Here is a 7,491-nt window from a genome sequence, read left to right on the forward strand (position 1 = left end):
AGTTTGAACCTATTTCTTTTTTACATCTCCAAGACATAGTGTGTCAGTTAAAGCCATCTGGCTCCCCCATTTATGCTATTCCTCCTTATTTCCTGAAACAAGTTTTTTTGATGAAAATAAGATCTTTGAAGTCTTTCAATCAGGCTTTAGAAAACACCACTCGACTGAGACTGCACTTCTGAAGGTTTTAAATGATATTCTACTAACTGGTGATGCTGGGGATCATGCTGTGCTTGTGCTCCTAGACTTGAGCGCTGCTTTCGACACTGTGGAGCACCGTGTAGGCATAAAAGGAAGTGCTCTTGAATGGTTTAAATCATATTTCTCTAATCGTAGTTTTGGAGTTAATATTGGTGATCTCTCATCTAAAGTAGCTTCTTTGTCATGTGGTGTTCCCCAGGGATCCATATTGGCTCCTATTCTTTTTTCATTGTATATGCTCCCATTGGGTTCTATATTTAGGAAGCATGGTCTGTCTTTCCATTGCTATGCAGACGACACCCAAATCTATTTGCCCTTTAAATAGAGTTCAAGTGGTTTGGAAACACTTATGTCATGCCTGTCTGATGTGAAAGCCTGGTTGTCTTTAAATTTTCTTAATTTCAATGAGAGTAAAACTGAAATAATTGTGTTTGTTCCGTCAGACTCTCGTAGTACACCGATAGTAAATCTTGGTGATTTAACTTCTTTTGTGAAGCCTTGGGTAAGAAATCTGGGTGTCATTTTTGATGATGGTTTAAAATTTGACAGACAGATAAATACAGTGGTTAAGTCCTGCTTTTTTCAGCTTCGACTTCTAGCAAAAGTAAAACCTATCCTGTCTAGTAAAAATTCTGAAAAATTATTTCATGCCTTTATTACTTCTAGATTAGACTACTGCAACTCGCTGTATTTCGGGATTGGTCAGTCAGCCCTATCCCGTCTGCAGTTAGTTCAAAATGCAGCCGCTAGGCTTTTAACGAGTACCAAAAAACGGGATCATGTTACACCAGTTTTATGCTCTCTGCACTGGTTGCCTGTGTGCTATAGAGTCAATTTTAAAATTCTTCTTTTAGTGTTTAAATCATTAAACGGTTTGGCCCCTGCCTATCTATCAGAATTATTGATTGAACATCGGCCCCTCTTGTCTCTCCGGTCGTCCAACCAGCGATTATTATGCGTCCCAAAGTCGAAGTTGAAATGCAGGGGTGACCGCGCTTTCTCAGTTGCTGCACCTAGATTGTGGAATGCTCTGCCCCTCTGTATTAGATCTGCACCTTCACTATCTGTTTTTAAATCCATGTTGAAAACCTACCTTTTTGAATTGGCATTTTATCAATAAGTACTTTGAATTTCAATTGTTTTTTTTGTTTTTTTTTTAGAAATTGCTTTGCATTGTCTTATTTGAATTGCTTTTATTGTGCAGCACATTGGTCAACCCATGGTTGTTTTTAATAGTGCTATAAATTGACATTGACATTGTATTTGATTTCATCAGACGATGGCTCGATTATCAGGATTTTGTACAGGTTAACATCTTGTAAGGGAGAGATGGTTATGTAGTCTTAATGGGTCACGTTTCAGTCACTGTTTCATATTCATTCCATTGTCTGACAACAGAAACAGTAAAATATACCAATGAAAACAGTTTTATTGAGAGTTTAGCTGCATCAAAATACAGTATGTGGGCACAGAGAGGCAAATAAATCTAATAATAAATGTACATTTTGCAAATTTAGAAGAGGTGAGCTGCCCTGTTGTGCAAAAATGTAAACAGGTTTGTGTAAGTAAATTGCTCAGTGCAAAGAAAGAGAAGTAATGGGAACCTGGGATTTCTTTTTATATGTGTCTAGTAGACATGAACAAGTTCTTTGAAAACATCTATGACCTTTGACACATGTCTAAAAATGGCTGGGTTAAAAATAACCCAATTGGCAACCCAGCGCTGGGTAAATATTGGACAGAACACATGTTGGGTTAAAGTAACCCAGCATGCTGGTTTACACATTTTAACCCAGCAGGCTGGGTTGTTGGGAAAATCCAAGATATAGTCATTTTTACCATTTATGTGTTTGCATTTTTGTGTTTCTGGGTTATTCTTGCTGGGTTATTCTCATAATTGCCTATGCTTAACAAGACAATCATGGATTAATAAATAATGAAGAATACAGGTTATTTAGACTGTTAAAAATTATTTTTAATGCTAATTGATGTTCACAAATGTGTTCAAATTTGCAATGACAAACATGCAATTTTCTTTCTTTCTTTTTGTCCAGAAAATGCAAAAATCATAGAAATACAGTTGCAATAAATAAGAAAATTAGTTCTGAATGACATGTGTCCGTTTAACTGTTTAACTATTACATTTTGACATGTTTAACTATTTAAATACACAGTGAAATGACATTGACAATTATAATTTAAAAAGAAAGAGAATGCAAAATCATTTAAAGATGTCCTAAAATTTATATCAAGTAAAGACTCCTAGGTAGATGCGCACTACTTAGTGTAGTTAAAGGTATAGTTCACCTACAAATGACAATTCTGTCATTAATTACTCACCCACATGTCGTTATTCCAGGCAATTTTCAAAAGGAATTGCAAATTATATTTTCAATTGTGTTTTCCACATGTGACAAATTGTGACATAATCCAAACACAATTGCAAATCTTGCATTACTGTTTGCGTTTTCACAAATGCACAGTGACTGCCAAATTACAAATGGAAAAGCAAAGTCCATTTGAAACTGTATTTTCCATGTATTATGAGTAATGAGCCTGTCATATTTAAAAAAATACAATGTCAAAGCAGCTTTACAGTATTAAATCGGAAAATAGTGTGTAAATGCAAAAGGACAACAGTAAACACTCAATTTTCAGTTAAAGTCAGTTCATCATTGATTCAGTGATTTATGGTCCAGCTCAGTTCAGTTCAAATAGTATCTGTGCTTTCAAGCTGAAGATATCGCTGGAAATTAAGTGTCCCCATCTAAGCAAGCCAGAGGCGACAGCGGCAAGGAACCAAAACTCCATCGGTGACAAAAATGGTGAAAAAAAAACTTGGGAGAAACCAGGCTCAGTCGAGGGGCCAGTTCTGCTCTGGCCAGACGAACCAGCAGTCCAATTCCAACTGCAGCAGAGTCAGATTGTGTAGAGGACTCATCTGGTTCCCGTGACCTCGTGCCGATGGCTGCTGAGGTGACGTGGTCTTCGCTGACATTCAGAGCTGTCGAGGTCATCGCTAGGTGCTGATCCACCATCTGATCTGGATACGGACTGGATCCGGGTGGCTTCGGTCTCCTCAGAATAAGAATGAAGCAGACTAATGTTAGCTTAGATGCATCATAAGAACAAGTACATCGGCCCTTGTCATGCACCCCTGACATGGATTGACAGGTGTCCATGTGAGGCATTGGAAATTCAAATGCTAAAGTAATTGCGATTCCATTTTCAGTTTTGGCAGGTTACATGTGCGACATGGTGAAAAAGCAGACGTGGCAATTAATATTGCTATTTAAATATGACAGGCTCATTACTTGTAAGACAAGAGAAATACAGTTACAGTTGCTTTTCCATTTGAAATGTGGCAGTCACTGTGAGTTCACAAAAGCGAAAATGCAAACGGTAATGCAAGATTTTCAATTATGTTTGGACTATCACAATTTATGCGTCCACTTGTGTTAAAATGCAATTGAAAATACAATTTGCAATTCCTTTTGAAAATTGTCCAGAATATCCTTACCTGTCCATTGATTATGATCAATGCCTGGGAGATCTGCTGGCAATTTCAAATTGCCATGACAAATAGATGGGGTTTTGTGGACTCTGCCCGGTTAAAGAATTCCACCATATTTGTTCCAACCTATAAAATAAAGTAAACAATATACAGATTGTTTTAATAGCAATGATTCAGTAACTGTGTGAAGTTCATCATGAAATTGAGTTAATCATGATTATGAGTTAAATTCACCTATGAGTAGCTCTACAGAAGCTGAATGCTATACTGATTGGCTGAAAGGTGTGCTTTCTAACTGTGTAATCAATAGGATGTTCCAGTCAGTATAATCACAGTTTTATATTAATACACTGGCTATATCAAAACACACATGCACAGTCACTGGCACACAGATACCGGAGATCACACTGCATATACGCATACACAGAAATTTCTATGACAAGTCACGCAGGTACTGGGTTACTCCGCAGCTTTAAAATAGTCCATATATAAACACTTTTATATAGGTGTACCAAAGTGGTTCAGTACAATTCAAAAACACGATTTGGAAAATGGGTATGATGTATTCGCTCATTTTATAAATTCTGTACATTCTGAACACAAAGTTACAAAGTGCAGCTTTAACTATGGCACGAAACTAACATATTATTAACAATCATGTATGTAAAATCCAGTGTTGGGCAGTAACTAGTTACTAGTAATTTAGTTACTGTAATAATATTAGTTTTTGCAGTAACTAGTAGTGTAACTAATTACTAATAAGATTTCAGTAATAATAGTACAGTTACTTTCCATAAAATATCTTAGTTACTTTTGATGCCTCAACCCCTGCTGATTTAAAATCTAACAATCAAATAATTCCTAGATTTATTTTCATAATTTTCATGACTGGCACATGCATGTGATGTCCCCAGTGCAGCAGGAAAGCTTGGAATATGGAAAAGCTTACATTCAGCAGATAGAAATATTGCATTATATTGATTTTGTCAGGAAAAAGATCTGTTGTGTAAGTTGTGGCTTTACTTTACTCTGGCATTACATCCCTCTGATCAGCATGTGGTACATTACATTAATATAATTAAAAATATTTTTGGAAAATTAAACAGTTTCTTACAAACTCATGTGATTTGATAAAATACATAACGAAATTTAATTGCATATGGGTAACGGAAAAATTAGCTTCAAGCTACACATGAAAATTAATGAGATGAATACAACACTTCTACTTGAATGCTAATATCAATCACTATTGAGTGTTTGTAATAACTTCTGACGGCGATCCAATGTGGATTTTGGTCAAATGATGAGGCAGAAATATGTTGTTAGTAACATTCTAGAAGAATTTTATCTGGAAGATACACAGTTACAACTTCTGTGGGGCGTGAAGAAAAAGTAATGTAACTAGTAGTGCGTAACTAATTACTGTTGCCAGAAAGTAATAAGTAAAGTAACAACATTACTTTTGAAAGGAGTAATATATTACATTCTTTGAGTAACTAGCCCAACACTGGTCAAATCTGTAAAATGTATAATAAACATGAACTTACCGTTAAACGTCTCGATAAGACTGCACTCGATGGATTTTTCTCTCAGGAATGTATCCATGTGCTTTTCTGACAAGAAAAAAAGACATTTTGAATTATATTACTTACCAAAAACCTTTATTTATGTATGTAAAAAGACTTTATAAACCACACAAGCATCAAATCAACTCACTAAGGCGGCCTACAGCACTCGCTGTGCGCGACGTCTGGAATCACTTTGTTCGAGAATTGATGAACCGGTTTATTTGAACCGGATCGTCGGTTCTTTTAGACCTGCGGTCCGACGACATTGTACGTACTTTGTATGTGATTTACATGTCGATATGGACAATTGCAGGCGTTTACATTAGAGCAGAATGTCGAATTCACTTATTTTAACTCATTTGACTCACATCGTTAAATTCGATTTTCAGTGACAGAAACGACTCTTTCCTCTATTTTCACAAATATTCACATATTTCAGCCTCCCGTCACTGTCTGATACTTAATAAAACTGTATTAATCTGTCGTCTCAGATAACATGCCAGTATATGTAGAATGGCCTGAGGTTAAACTGTTCCTCATTTAACATAACTAATGTTGGCCTGTAGAAGTTTAACAATATGTTGCCGCGAAAAAAGTTCGCCAATTTAAAATAATTATTAATGGAAACATTATATATACTAACTTACCTTAAAACAGTTGAAACCAGTGGCTTTGCCCCGTTGTCCTTTCAAAATGACAGTTAAGGGAGCGATTTAATAAACTTTAGAAAGTTCTTAAAGGCGCAAAGGTCGTAACTCAGCGCTGGGCTGAAACAACCCAGCATTGCAACCCAGCAGGTTTAACTCAACACCTGGAATATTGAAACTACCCAGCAGTGTTTAAAATGTGCTAAAATATCCCAACAAAATGACCCAAGAGACTCAACCCAGCATTTTTTAGAGTATAGGCCTACTCTTAGTGCTCTATATTATGGTTTCAGTAATAATAAACATACATTTGCATAAAGCATCCATATTTGTCCATGCCCATGTTGATTAGAGTATTAAAAACTTGAAAAGTATTAATTTAAGGTACATTTAGAACAAATAAAAATGTGCGATTAAGTTGCGACTAATCACGAGTTAACTCATGACAATCATGCGATTAATTGCGCGAGAGAAAAAAAATCGATTGACAGCCCTAATATATTCATACTTGCTACATGTACTGCCTTAGGCTAACCGAGATTATCACAGCACTTACATATTATTGCTCTTTTGTTGGTTTGATTGCTATTGTCCTCATTCAAGTCGCTTTGGATAAAAGTGTCTGCTGAATGATTAAATGTGGTCGTTAATTTGCCTGAATCTGTATAGAATTGGGGACCTTTGTAGGCATATTGGGAATGTATTTTTGAGACATTTAATTTAGTATGTAAACCCATGTGTTAATAAAAGGAATGAGTGTTTCAATAAAGCTATGTAGTAGGCTACTGTATTTTTTCTGTCTTATTGCTAAATATATATATATATATATATATATATATATATATATATATATCAATATATGTCTATACATGGTTCATGCATATATTGCAGAATAGTGAAAAATATAAGAGTCCCATATATCACATTATATCTTCCAATATATTCACACATATTTTTATTTCGTAAGGGATGTTGTTCACGGTGATTTTGACAGTAAGAGTTCAGACACACCACAGTCTTGTGGTTTTTGTGTTCATCCATTGTACAAGGATAACATATGCACTGCTGATCTGTACGACAGAAAATCTCCAGCAGTTTATCATGTTGAGGGCAGATCATCTCCTGCAGTCGTCCAGTGGCGTCCATTAGATTGTGTCTCTTACCTTTGAAGAAAGTCTCATGTTGTTCAAGATGATTTTGACAGTAAGAGTTCAGACAGTCCAGACAGGACTTGATGGCTTTGTTTTTGTCCCCAGTACAGACGTCACACTCCACATCTCCAAATCCAGAGTAACACTGAACAGGACAGGCAGCTTAGTTTGTTCTCCTTGAGTTTCTCCAGCACTTCAGCCAGCATGGTGTTTTTACCTAAAACAAGTTTGGAGTGAAGGTCTGTCTGCACTGAGGACAGCTGTAGACTCTCTTCTGATCCCAGCAGCCTGTAATACAGCTCATATAGTAACTGTGTCCACAGGTAAGGGTCACTGGATCTTTCAGTAGATCCAGACAGACTGAACAGCTGAACTGATCCGGAGCAACTGAAATATTGGATTCTGCCATT

The 7,491-nt window shown here is 36.2% G+C and overlaps 1 long non-coding RNA gene and 1 pseudogene across 1 annotated transcript; both read right to left on the reverse strand.

Moving 5' to 3' along the window:
• Positions 1–1,649: 1,649 nt before the first annotated feature.
• Positions 1,650–6,064, reverse strand: LOC131551969 (uncharacterized). Its single transcript, XR_009273859.1, has 4 exons — positions 5,931–6,064; positions 5,263–5,328; positions 3,722–3,841; positions 1,650–3,276 (listed from the first exon to the last, which is right to left on the reverse strand). It is a non-coding gene; the product is annotated as an uncharacterized LOC131551969 (long non-coding RNA).
• A 512-nt stretch (positions 6,065–6,576) lies between these two features.
• Positions 6,577–7,490, reverse strand: LOC131528599 (E3 ubiquitin/ISG15 ligase TRIM25-like; annotated as a pseudogene).
• Position 7,491: the final 1 nt, after the last annotated feature.

This window comes from Onychostoma macrolepis, chromosome 02, assembly GCF_012432095.1.
Source record: "Onychostoma macrolepis isolate SWU-2019 chromosome 02, ASM1243209v1, whole genome shotgun sequence".
NCBI classification, from domain to species: Eukaryota; Metazoa; Chordata; class Actinopteri; order Cypriniformes; family Cyprinidae; genus Onychostoma; species Onychostoma macrolepis.